This window comes from Lithobates pipiens, unplaced genomic scaffold (genome assembly GCF_037356315.1).
Source record: "Lithobates pipiens isolate NorthernLeopardFrog02 unplaced genomic scaffold, aLitPip1_a1.2 Scaffold_8, whole genome shotgun sequence".
Classification (NCBI taxonomy): Eukaryota; Metazoa; Chordata; class Amphibia; order Anura; family Ranidae; genus Lithobates; species Lithobates pipiens.
In genome coordinates, this window is record NW_027507903.1 from 216,511,659 (window position 1) to 216,523,386 (window position 11,728).

The following is an 11,728-nucleotide window of genomic DNA, read 5'->3' on the forward strand; positions in this document are numbered from 1 at the left end:
AAATTTGACACGGGGTATCCCTTAATATCCATACCAGACCTGAAGGGTCTGGTATGGATATTTAGGGGGAACCCCACATCAATTTTTTTTAATTTGACGCAGGGTTCCCCTTAATATCCATACCAGGCCTGAAGGGCCTGGTAATTGAATTTGGGGGACCCCCACGCTTTTTTTTTTTTTTATACATTTTTTTTTTTATAATTTTTTTTTTTTTATCAATGACTTTCAATGAGTGTTCTCTGTATTACAGAGCCGACAATTCATAATAGATGCGAGTGATTTTAAATGACTTTTTTTCCTGCAGAAATGACACTTTGTGCAGGGACAGTTCTAAGCACGGGAAACATGCGCCCCTTCACAGGCATACTATAGACATCCCCCAGGTACGAAATTTAAAGGAATATTACACTTTTATTGTTTCACTTTAATCATTATTAAAATCACTGCTCCCGAAAAAACGGCCGTCTTTAAAACTTTTTTTTGCATTGATACATGTCCCCTGGGGCAGGAACCGGGTCCCCAAACACTTTTTAGGACAGTAACTTGCAGAATATTTTCTCTCTGTCAAATCTTTTTTCTCTGTCGAATATTTTCTCCATATACTTTTGGACTAATAGAGGTAAGGTTAGGCACATTCGACCACAGGTTCTATAGACACAGATTGTTATTGTCAGAGTCACGTCAAATCTCCTATTCTATATCGAACTGTTGTAACAACGAAAACGAAAATAAAGCATTTATTTATGTCGGATCTTTCGTTTTTCAGATTCTGTGCTTTCGTTATCGTTTGTCAAAACGAAAACGAAAATACCTGAAATTCGGACAAAAATGCATTCGGACGAAAACTAATGCACATGTCTACTTAAAACAGCTAATTTGCATGTTTGTTGTCAAAAAGTCTGATTATGTGTATGGGCCTTTAGGGTACTGGCAATCTCCCCTCTAAAGACTGATAAGAACAGATACTACACTTGATCTTAGACAAAAGGCCAAAAAGCGACATTTAAAGACACTCTTTAGCTTGGCTGGTTGTACTCTCATCAGAATAATGCATCTGACAAAATGATTCAACTTGTTAATATTACTGGAGCATACTAGAATCTGGCAAGTCAGGGTGATGCCTTATTGCTGAAAAAGGGGAACCAGTCTATTATGACTAAGAATAAGCAGACCTAATCATTTTGCTTCTTTATAGTTTCAGTAAAATTGGACATTTTAGTGACATTTAACTACAATGTTTGGGAATAAACTGGGAAAGCAAAATTACTTATTATTAAGTAATTATTATTATTAATATATTATTATTCTTGGTAGTTTCTAGTGTGCATCAGAGCCATTGTATCTAATTTTTAGGGACTCATTAACCACTTCCCGCCCACAGCCGCCATATGACGTCCTGGACTTTTAGTAGGAATATCTGAGTGATGCTAGCAGCCACAGGCATCATTCAGATATCTTTGTTTTCAGCCGGCGATTCTGTGCACCATAAGAATGATCATAGTGGCAGTTCTGCCACTTGATTGTTCTTACAGGCGACGGGAGGGGACATCCCTCCTGCCGCCGCCATCCGGTGCTTCTCCGGGCTCTCCCGTGCCATCGGGGACACGGAGAAAGAATCGTCCAGCGCCGGATGATGACGATAGAGTTTTCCGGTGACACGACATAAAGACGTCACGCCCGGGTTCCCGGAAGTAAACCAAGCCACAATCGTGGCTGTCAGCATGGGATCTGTGAATTTTCTTTCACGATCTCATGCTTTTCAACCTGGAGGAGAGATGTGGAGTCTTATTGAACCCACATCTCTCCATAAAGAGGACCTGTCATGAATGATTCCCATTACAAGGGATGTTTACATTCCTTGTAATAGGATTAAAAGTGATCAAAAAATAAATAAAGTTGTAAAAATAAAGTAAAAATTAAAAAAAAGGTAAAATAAAATAAAAAAAATAGTTTTTTTAAAACGCCCCTGTCCTCAGTAGCTTGCGCTCAGAAGTGAACGCACACGTTAGTCCCACCCACATATGTAAACGCCATTTAAACTACACATGTGAGGTATCGCCACGTGCGTTAGAGCACAAGCAACAATTCTAGCTCCAGACCTCCTCTGTAACTCTCAATATGTAACCTGTAAAAAATTTTAAAGCGTCGCCTATGGAGATTTTTAAGTACTGAAGTTTGGCGTCATTCCATGAGTGTCCGCAATTTTAAAGCGTGACATGTTAGGTATCTATTTACTCGGCGTAACATCATCTTTCACATTATACAAAAAATTGGGCTAGCTTTACTGTTTTGTTATTTTTTAAATCATGAAACTTTTTTTTCAAAAGAAAATGCATGTGAAAAATTGTTGCGCAAATACTGTGCAAGATAAAAAGTTGCAATGACCGCCATTTTATCCCCTAGGGTGTCTGCCAAAGAAAATATATAATGTTTGGGGTTCTGAGTAATTTTCTAGCAAACAAATGATGATTTTTACATGTAAGAGAGGAGTGCCAGAAAAGGCCCGGTATTGAAGTGGTTAATGACAGGAATAGTACCACTGGATTGGCGCAGGTGTCTATATTTAAAAAGGGAACACAGTCTTTACCAAGTAACTATAGACCTGTTAGTTTAACTTATAAAGTTGGGAAGATACTGAAGAGATTAAGAAGAAAAGATTAAAAAGACCACATAGACGAGTTCTTGTTGGAAAAAATATTTTAAGCAACAGACAGCATGGATTCATGAAAGACAGAAGTTGTCAGACAAACCTGAATTCTTTTTATGAAGAGGTAAGTAAAACCTTGGACAGAAGGGTGGCGGTAGACGTGGTATACTTGGACTTTGCAAAAGAGTTCGATACAGTTCCGCACACATGGCTCATGTGTAGGGTAAAGTCTACAGGTTTGGAAATATCAGTTTGTAAATGGATAGAAAACTGTCTAAAAGGCAGAATTCAGAGTGGTGGTTAATGATTCTTGCTCTGAATGGTCTAAGGTTATCAGTAATGTACCCCAAGGTTCAGTGCTGGGACCCTTACTTAATATCTTTATAAATGATATTGTGTCTGGGATCAAAAGTACCATTTCCGTCTTTGCAGATGACACCAAGCTATGCAGTGGAATAATGTCCTTGCAGGATGTCTCCAATTTACAAGCCGACCTCAATGCTCTGTCTAATTGGGCGACTATGTGGCAGATGAGGTTTAATATTGATAAATGTAAAGTTATGCACTTGGGGCCTAAGAATATGCATTCATCATACATACTATGGGGAGTACAACTGGGGGTATCCATAGTGGAGAAGGATCTGGGGGTTTTGGTAGATCATAAGCTCAATAATAGCATGCAATGCCAAGCTGCGGTTTCCAAAGCGAGCAAAGTCCTTTCTTGTTTTAAGAGAAGTATGGACTCCAGAGAAAAATATATAATTTTGCTCCTGTTCAAATCATTAGTAAGACCTCATCTGGAATATGCAGTTTAGTTTTGGGTAACAGTTCTCAAAAAGGATATTGGGGAACTGGAGAAAGTGCAGAGAAGGGCAACCAAACTGATAAGAGGCATGGAGGAGCTCAGCTATGAGGAAAAAGGAGAGGAACTGAATTTATTCACTCTTGATAAGAGGAGATTAAGGGGGGATATGGTCAACATGTACAAATATATAAGGGGTCCATATAGTGAACTTGGTGTTGAGTTATTCACTTTACAGTCAACACAGAGCACAAGACTCTTTACGTCTAGAGGAAAAGAGATTTCATCTCCAAATACGGAAAGGTTTCGTCACAGTAAAAGCTGTGAAAATGTGGCATAGACTCCCTGCAGAGGTGGTTCTGGCCCGCTCAGTAGATTGCTTTAAGAAAGGCCTGGATTATTTCCTAAGTATACATAATATAACTGGTTACTAACATTTATAGGTAAAGTTGATCCAGAGAAAATCCCATTGCCTCTCGGGGGATCAGGAAGGAATTTTTTTCCCCTGCTATAGCAAATTGGTCTGCTCTGCTCTGCTGGGGTTTTTCGCCTTCCTCTGGATCAACTGTGGGTATAGAATTGGGTATATGGGATTGTATGATGATGATATTTTTTTTTTGTGGTTGAACTGGATGGACTTGTGTCTTTTTTCAACCTGACTAACTATGTTACTATATTGCTATTATACATGACGATCAATTCCCAATGAATAGGTACATGTTCAGACGTTCATTTAAATGCCCAAATAGGCAAAGTTCAGTCTAAACTTCTCCTTAGAGACTAACAAACTGTATGCAAGGTGAGTAAATGCCTCTATATTTTAGGTTATAGTGCTGCTAATAGCCAATGTATAATCTGCATATATATATATTTTTTCTGTTTTTAGACTTTGATGAAAGTGATGCAAGTTAAAGCTGAAGTTTAACATGCTTATACAATATTTTGCTTTCCTCTCTCCCCTCTAATTAACATCCTAATAAAATGTTAAAATAAAACCTTTCCACTTTCATTACATACCTTATCCTTTTTTTATGTTTTTGTATTACCTGTGCTTCTCTATGAAATGCAGGCAGGTGGAAGGGGTCTGCCTCAGTACTCCCCCTGATGCAGTGGGCTGGCTCTTGGGAGGAGTTCGGCCATATACAAATGCTTTGATGGGATGGGATATTAGTCCATATGAGTGGGAGATGCTAGGCAGGCTGCATTTGCATTGAGACTTTCTAGGTAATGACCATTTGCTGAGCCTCTATTTTTGACAGAACTGAAATCCTGTGCATGAAAGGGGAGAACCGGGGACAGAGAAGCTGGTGAGGAAGGGCAAGATAATACCGGGCATCCTTCAGCTGGGAAATTAGAGGAGCTGTATACCCTATTTCCCCGAAAATAAGACCTAGCATGATTTTCGGTGATGGCTGCAATATAAGCCCTACCTCCCAAATAAGCCCTACCCTGTTTCCCTGAAAATAAGCCTTACCCTGAAAATAAGACCTACAAGGACTTTAACTAGGGCTTATTTGGGGGGTAGGGCTTATATTGCAGCCATTACCGACAATCACACTAGGCCTTATTTTTGGGGAAACAGGGTAGGAATTGTTGGAGCTCCCAATGCACACTGTGAGAAGCGTACACTGTGCAATGAATACAGAGTAAGCATGTTTAGTACAGGAGAGGACTCTGTTGTAAAACTGTGCATGACTGAAGGTAAGGCTTGTGTTCGGCTTTAAATATTCTATGCTTTAAATTGAAAGAAATGCATAATCCTTTATACTACGTGATGGAAAACTTTAAATATTTTAATGTTGATCAGTTTTTGTTTTTTCTTTTAGTGTTTATCAGTGGCCTAATTATGTAACATATGCCGTACATGTACTCTATATAACAAAGTCGTGTCATCTTCCTTTATCTGACTTTTGTATATTCCGAGTCTCTGGTCCAACAAATATACAGATATGCAAGTGGGGTGGACAGTGCAGACAAAATAATACTATGAGCTTCTAAACTTTCCCCACTTTACTAAAAAAAAAAAAAAAGAAAAAAAAAAGGAAGTATTTTATATTACAGTGTGTCCCTATAGATTTTTTTCCCTCTTTTCTACCTGACACCCAATAGACAGAGACACAATAATCAAAATCCTGACAGACCATCTAACCCTTCTCCACTCTATACAAAATTAAAAAGTTTTGCTTGGCGTTTGGCTTTCATTTTTTACTTTTTATTTTCACAACCTTTCCCAAAATAATTCTAGACACCATGTTTATTACCTTTTATATTTGAGTTTGACTTCAGCGAAATAAATAGTAAACCTTGCAATATGAAACAATGGTGTTACATTTATGGCATTGTAAATGATAAAAAAAATAACAATTTACATAGTGTTCTAGAATGAAAAACAAACAGTAAATTTAAGTTATGTGTCAGAAATGTTATTAGCAAATATTTTTGTGTTATCACCAAGGCGGGCAATACTGTGGAAATAATTGTATTATGCCTCATACATACTTATAGTGATATTCTGTTATTGTGAATTCTGATTAAACAGGAAGGCATATAGCTGATTACTAGAATGTCAAAAAGGCTAAAACGTATTATACAAATTTTGTTTATACCTGGTTTAAATTATGCATGTGCAAAACACAAATACATTAATTTTTTTCACATGAAAAGTAAATCATTATTGCCTAACAGACTCAGCTGAACAGTTATGTCCAGTTCTTTAATTGCGCTTTGTTGCTATTCTGAAGCACTACTCAAAAACATATTGTATATGACTAGTGGAAGTAATTTTAACTTTACAATTGCCTTCCAAAGTATTCATTTAAAAAGCAGCATTGTGTAAATTATAAAGTAAAACCAGCATGAAGTTACGGGACAGCAGTTGATGGGCTCTCTGTACTCTTTGGGCTCATTTACACTTTTACCGCTTACCACTTCAACTTTTTTGATGTGTTTGATGTGTTTTTCATGTGTTTTTTTATGTGTTTTTGATGCTTCAGTGATGTCTCGTGATCTTTATATGATGCTTCAATGATGATTTTTTTGAAGCATTAAATAGCTTAGCAAATGCCCTGTGTCTGTGTTGACTTTCTATTTGTTTTAAAGGGGCCCAGTAGAACCCCCATTCAATAGTATCCCCACTTAGCAGATCTCCAGCTCATTAATACCCCTGTTCAGCAGATCCCCAGCACATTGGTAGCCTCATTCATCAGATTCCTTGCTCAGTAGTACTCTCAGCTCTGCTGATGTCCCACTCAATAGTATCCCCAGCTTTGCTGATCCACCACTCAGTAGTAGCTCCCAGCACTGCTGATCCTCCGGTTTGTTGATCCTCCTCTCTCTGGTTCCTGCTAACGTCCCGTTATATGGCTCCCACGCTGCACATCACATGTGACATTGCTACTGTTTCTACTGCTCTGGTCCCCAAGCTCTGCTGATCCTCTGCCACTCAGTCCTCTCTCTCTGGTCCCTGCTCACCTTCTGCTTTAGTGTTCCCATGTTGCACACAATGCGTGGCATCTGCTAGTTGCTCTGCTCCAGACTCCACACACCTCCCTGCTGGAGGTGACTGCTGATGGTGTCTTTCTGGTTTGCTTGTTGGCTTCCCAGTGCATCCCGGGATATCTCATACCTGCAATACCTCCAAAACAAAGCAAAGCTGAATAAAAGCCTCTCAAAAGCTGAGGGTGCTGCTAGCAGGCTTTGTCATAGACTTCTATGGAGGCTTTGGAGATGCTTTAAGCTAACAAGAAAGCGACATGGGGTATTATTTTTAAACAAAGCAAACGCAACGTGTAAACAGGACTGTAAGCTTGTAATTTTATTTAGTGATGGGGCTTTAATTGACATGTCAAAAAAGTGTGTCCAAAGCCACATTTTGAAGCAAGTGTAAACAAGCTCTTTCTAAGGGCCTCAACAGGAAAGACCTTACAATGAAGAATTAGAAGGTAACTGAGGTTTTGTTAGTGGGCAAGACTTCAATGAAGTTTCCTAAACTTCTTGCAATATAATTAATTCGCCACATAGGTTTTTTTTTTCACATTCATAGTGGCATTACACTGTAAATTGTAAGCCATTAAGTCATTTTGTATAGCCGATGGCATGGTCCAGCTCCAAATCGGGAAGCATGGCAGTGTTTTAAAAATGCCTAGCTTTTCAGCTTGTGTGAATTGGAATGTAAATTAGTTGTACCAGAAAGAAAAAAACAGTGGTGGTAAACCTAAACACTAACTGAAATTGTAACACCAGTTTGACACTGATAAAGACATGTAAAGGTGTCAGGAATCATTCCTTGCATGAGCATGACAGCCAGGCACTACTATTTTGAGAACAAATTGTCAGTAGTGGCAGCCTTAATAACTCTATCGTGACAGGATTCCTTCAATGATGTTGTATAAGAATGTAATAATAATAATGCAAAGTGTAAAGGGCATATACAGTATAATGCAAATTTCACACCAGTATATGCTGGGATCTGAGTAATAATGAGAGGATTTTTATTTATTTTATCTTTATTTTAATACCTTTTTGCAAAGGAACCCCATTGGAGTTATCTAGTGCTTTAAAGGAAGATAGGGCAGAAATGGATTTGCTCCTCCTCTAAGAAGCCCACCAAAGCAAACAGGAAACAGATCCTCTTATAGATTAGTCGAGAATCTTATTGAGTTGTCTGAAACTTCATTTTAGCTCCCAAGCTGCATGCTTGGCACAATGTTCAGCGAGAGGCAGCAACATAAAAGTGGACACACACACAGACCTTAATAAACCTGACAACACTATTGAAATCTTTGTAAGAAAAAACAATATTTACTTATAGTTACCTTCCTCCTTCTTGTTTTTCACCAGTCTTAGCGACCCATCCATCCCTGGGTCAGAAATACTCCATTTATTAAACTACAGTCATTGGTGACTGGCTTCTTCTTCCTTATTCTCTATGCCAACATGTCAGTGCTTGAGCATTCTATGAGATCTGATGGTTTGTCAAATATGCTTTTCTTCCCTGAAATCTTGTGAGATTTTGCTAAATATTCTAATATGTTGCAATTTACAAAGATCTCAGAAGAGCAGCTGTGAGGCACTTTCTATATCACCGGTGCCTATGAATACCAGGAAGTAAATAAATAGAAAAAATAATATAATAAATATAAGTAAAATATAAAATATACAGTATTTATTGGCGTATAACACACACTTTTTTCCCCCTAAAATCAGGGGGAAATCAGGGGTGCATGTTATACGCCAATCCCCCGCTGTTGCTAGGGCTTTCTGCCGCTATCTGTGGCTTCCGTGTATTTTCGGCTGTTCGCGGCTATCTTCGGCCGTTCTCGGCTATCTTCAGCCGCACGAGTGCGGCCGAAAATACCCGAAAGCCGCAGAGAACGGCCAAGGACTACTGGCGCCATTTTTAAACGGCAAATGACTGACAAGGCTGCAAATGCAAGGCTGCATACGACTGAGAAGGCTGCAAACGACTGACAAGGCTTCAAATGCAAGGCTGCATATGATTGACAAGGCTGCAAATGCAAGGGTGCATATGACTGACAAGGCTGCAAATGACTGACAAGGCTGCAGTGCAAGGCTGCAAATGACTGACAAGGCTGCAAATGACTGACAAGGCTGCAAATGACTGACAAGGCTGCAGTGCAAGGCTGCAAATGACTGACAAGGCTGCAAATGACTGAGAAGGCTGCAGTGCAAGGCTGCAAATGACTGACAAGGCTGCAAATGACTGATAAGGCCGCAAATGACTGACAAGGCTGCAAATGCAAGGCTGCAAACGACTGACAAGGCTGCAAATGCAAGGCTGCAAATGACTGACAAGGCTGCAAATGCAAGGCTGCAAATGACTGACAAGGCTGCAAATGCAAGGCTGCAAAAGACTGACAAGGCTGCAAATAGACTACCTGCAGAAACATAAAGCAGTGACTAAGCACAGCACCATAAAATGACAGTGTGTCCAATGTGGTTAAAAGAATAGCTCATACCTTATTTCTATACAAGGGCAATCAGCAATTTCTGTACCACTGGATATAGGGCTCTAAACATGTTTAAAATATACTATATTACCAAAAGTATTGGGGCGCCTACCTTTCCACTCACATAAACTTTATTGGCATCCCTGTCTTGGTCTGTAGGCTTCAATATTGAGTTGGTCCTCCCCTTGCAGCTCTAACATCTTCAACTCTTCTGGGAAGGCTGCCCACAAGGTTTAGGAGTGTGTCTATACAGAAGGAGCACTAAACTAAAACTAGATGAAAGTTTTAATTGTTGATAAATAGTCATATAAAAACAGCCAATGCATTTTAGGTAGTAGGGTTGCCTCTGAAATACATTGGCATTTTACCAACAATTAAAACAATCTTGGACTCTTTCATCTGGTTTTGGTCTGACGCCTCTTTCTGTATTTCTATAAAAAAAAAAAAAAAAAAACAAACAAACTGGTAGGGGTTACAACCTCCCTTACTCTATCCAAAATGGTAAAAAAAACTTTGTACCCCCTTCCTGCCCAGGCCAATGTTCAGCTTTTAGAGCTGTCACACTTTGAATGATAATTGCGCGGTCATACAACACTGTATCAATAAGACATTTGTATAATTTTTTTCACACAAATAGAGCTTTTTCATGGTATGTAATCATGTAATTAAATGAAAATAGACCAAAAAGGTTTAAAAAACCCTGCATTTTTCTTTGTTTCTGTTATAAAATTTTGCAAATAATCTTTCTTCATAAATGTATTCTGCTACATTTCCTGGTGAGAATAACCCAAATTAGAGGTTATTATTAAGGCCTGATTTACACCTATGCAGGTTGCAGTTGATGCATAGTCCAGGTGCATTTTGCGTTTTTCAATACATGTTTTTGATCCATTGAAGTCTATGGAACCAAATACACAACCTGCTGGTCCCTGGCCCTTTCCAAAAAATGCACTGATGTGAACATGATCCATAGGAAACCATGGACTGTAGTGTGTTTCTACAAAACTGAAAACGCACTAAAAAATGCATAGATGTGAACCAGGCCTAAGTCTGTAGGAAAATTATAGCTTCCATAAACTATGGTATATATCTGAAAATTGATCAATCCTTATGCACTGACAGCTCATTTCTGAATCCCAGGATAGTACAAATACCCCCGAATTACCACTTTTTGGAAAGCAGACAGTCCAAGGTATTTCGTAAGAGGCATGGTGAGTTTTTTCAATTTGTAATTTTTTGGAAAATGAAGAACTAAAGAAACTTTTTTTACAATTTTGTTTTGCATAGTTTCACCAGTGCAGCAAATCATATTACTGGTTTGGTGGTGATCACGGATTTTTTAACACATTGTGACCAGAGCAATACAATTTTACCATAGTAACACTGTACTACTCTGGGAAAGTAATCAGGTTTTTTTTTTGATTTTTCATTATGATTGCTTATACCAATGAATTTCATTGGTATAAGCAACCATTTTTACTGAATGTAACTGATGCATTCAGTGTCTTTTGTTGTGATTAGCTATGATCGGCTAAAGCTAATAACATGGCACAGATGGGCTGTGATTGTCTGTTTGTACCATGTGATCACTGTGACTAATCACAGCTAGCTACACAATTGTAAACAATAAGTGGAATGAAAGGAAGCTATCTATTGTCTACAATTGTCATGTGATTTGATATGATTGGTCACAGCGATCACATGGTACTGGCAGCCGGATGGTATAGTGACAGAGAGGTGCGTTCTGGGAGGATGTCATATGATGTCCACTCAGAAGGACAAAAGTCCCACCCAGACGTAATTTTGCTATAGGCTGAACGGGAAGGTGTTAAAGCAGAGTTCCACCCAAAAGTGGAACTTCTGCTTAATTTCTTCTCCCCCCCTCTGGTCACATTTGACACCTTTCAGGGAGGAGGGGGGAATGGGAACCTATTTTTGATAGATCCCTTACCAAGAATGGCGACGGCAGCACACGGGAGTCGATCCAAAGATCGGCTGGGGTGCTGACATTGTGGGCTCTCTGGACAGGTAAGTGCTCTAATATTAAAAGTCAGCAGCTACAGTATTTTTAGCTGCTGACTTTTATTTTTTTTCACTCAGCCTGGACCTCCTCTTTAAGTATACTTTATGCACACACTAACTGAATGACATTTATTTTGCTACCATAAACAGTTGTCATTTATTTCTTTAAAAAACTACTTGGTTATGTCTCAGTGTTGCTGATATCCTGCAGACTCTTTGCAGCCACTTTGTCTTTACATGTGTTACACTGCAACAGGTTTCCTGAGGATTTTGATAACAGTAGACCAT

At 38.9% G+C, this 11,728-nt stretch overlaps 1 non-coding gene across 1 annotated transcript; it reads right to left on the minus strand.

The window, feature by feature from the left end:
* Window positions 1-802: 802 nt before the first annotated feature.
* Window positions 803-1,001, minus strand: LOC143964670 (U2 spliceosomal RNA). The gene has a single exon (XR_013271173.1). It is a non-coding gene; the product is annotated as a U2 spliceosomal RNA (small nuclear RNA).
* Window positions 1,002-11,728: the final 10,727 nt, after the last annotated feature.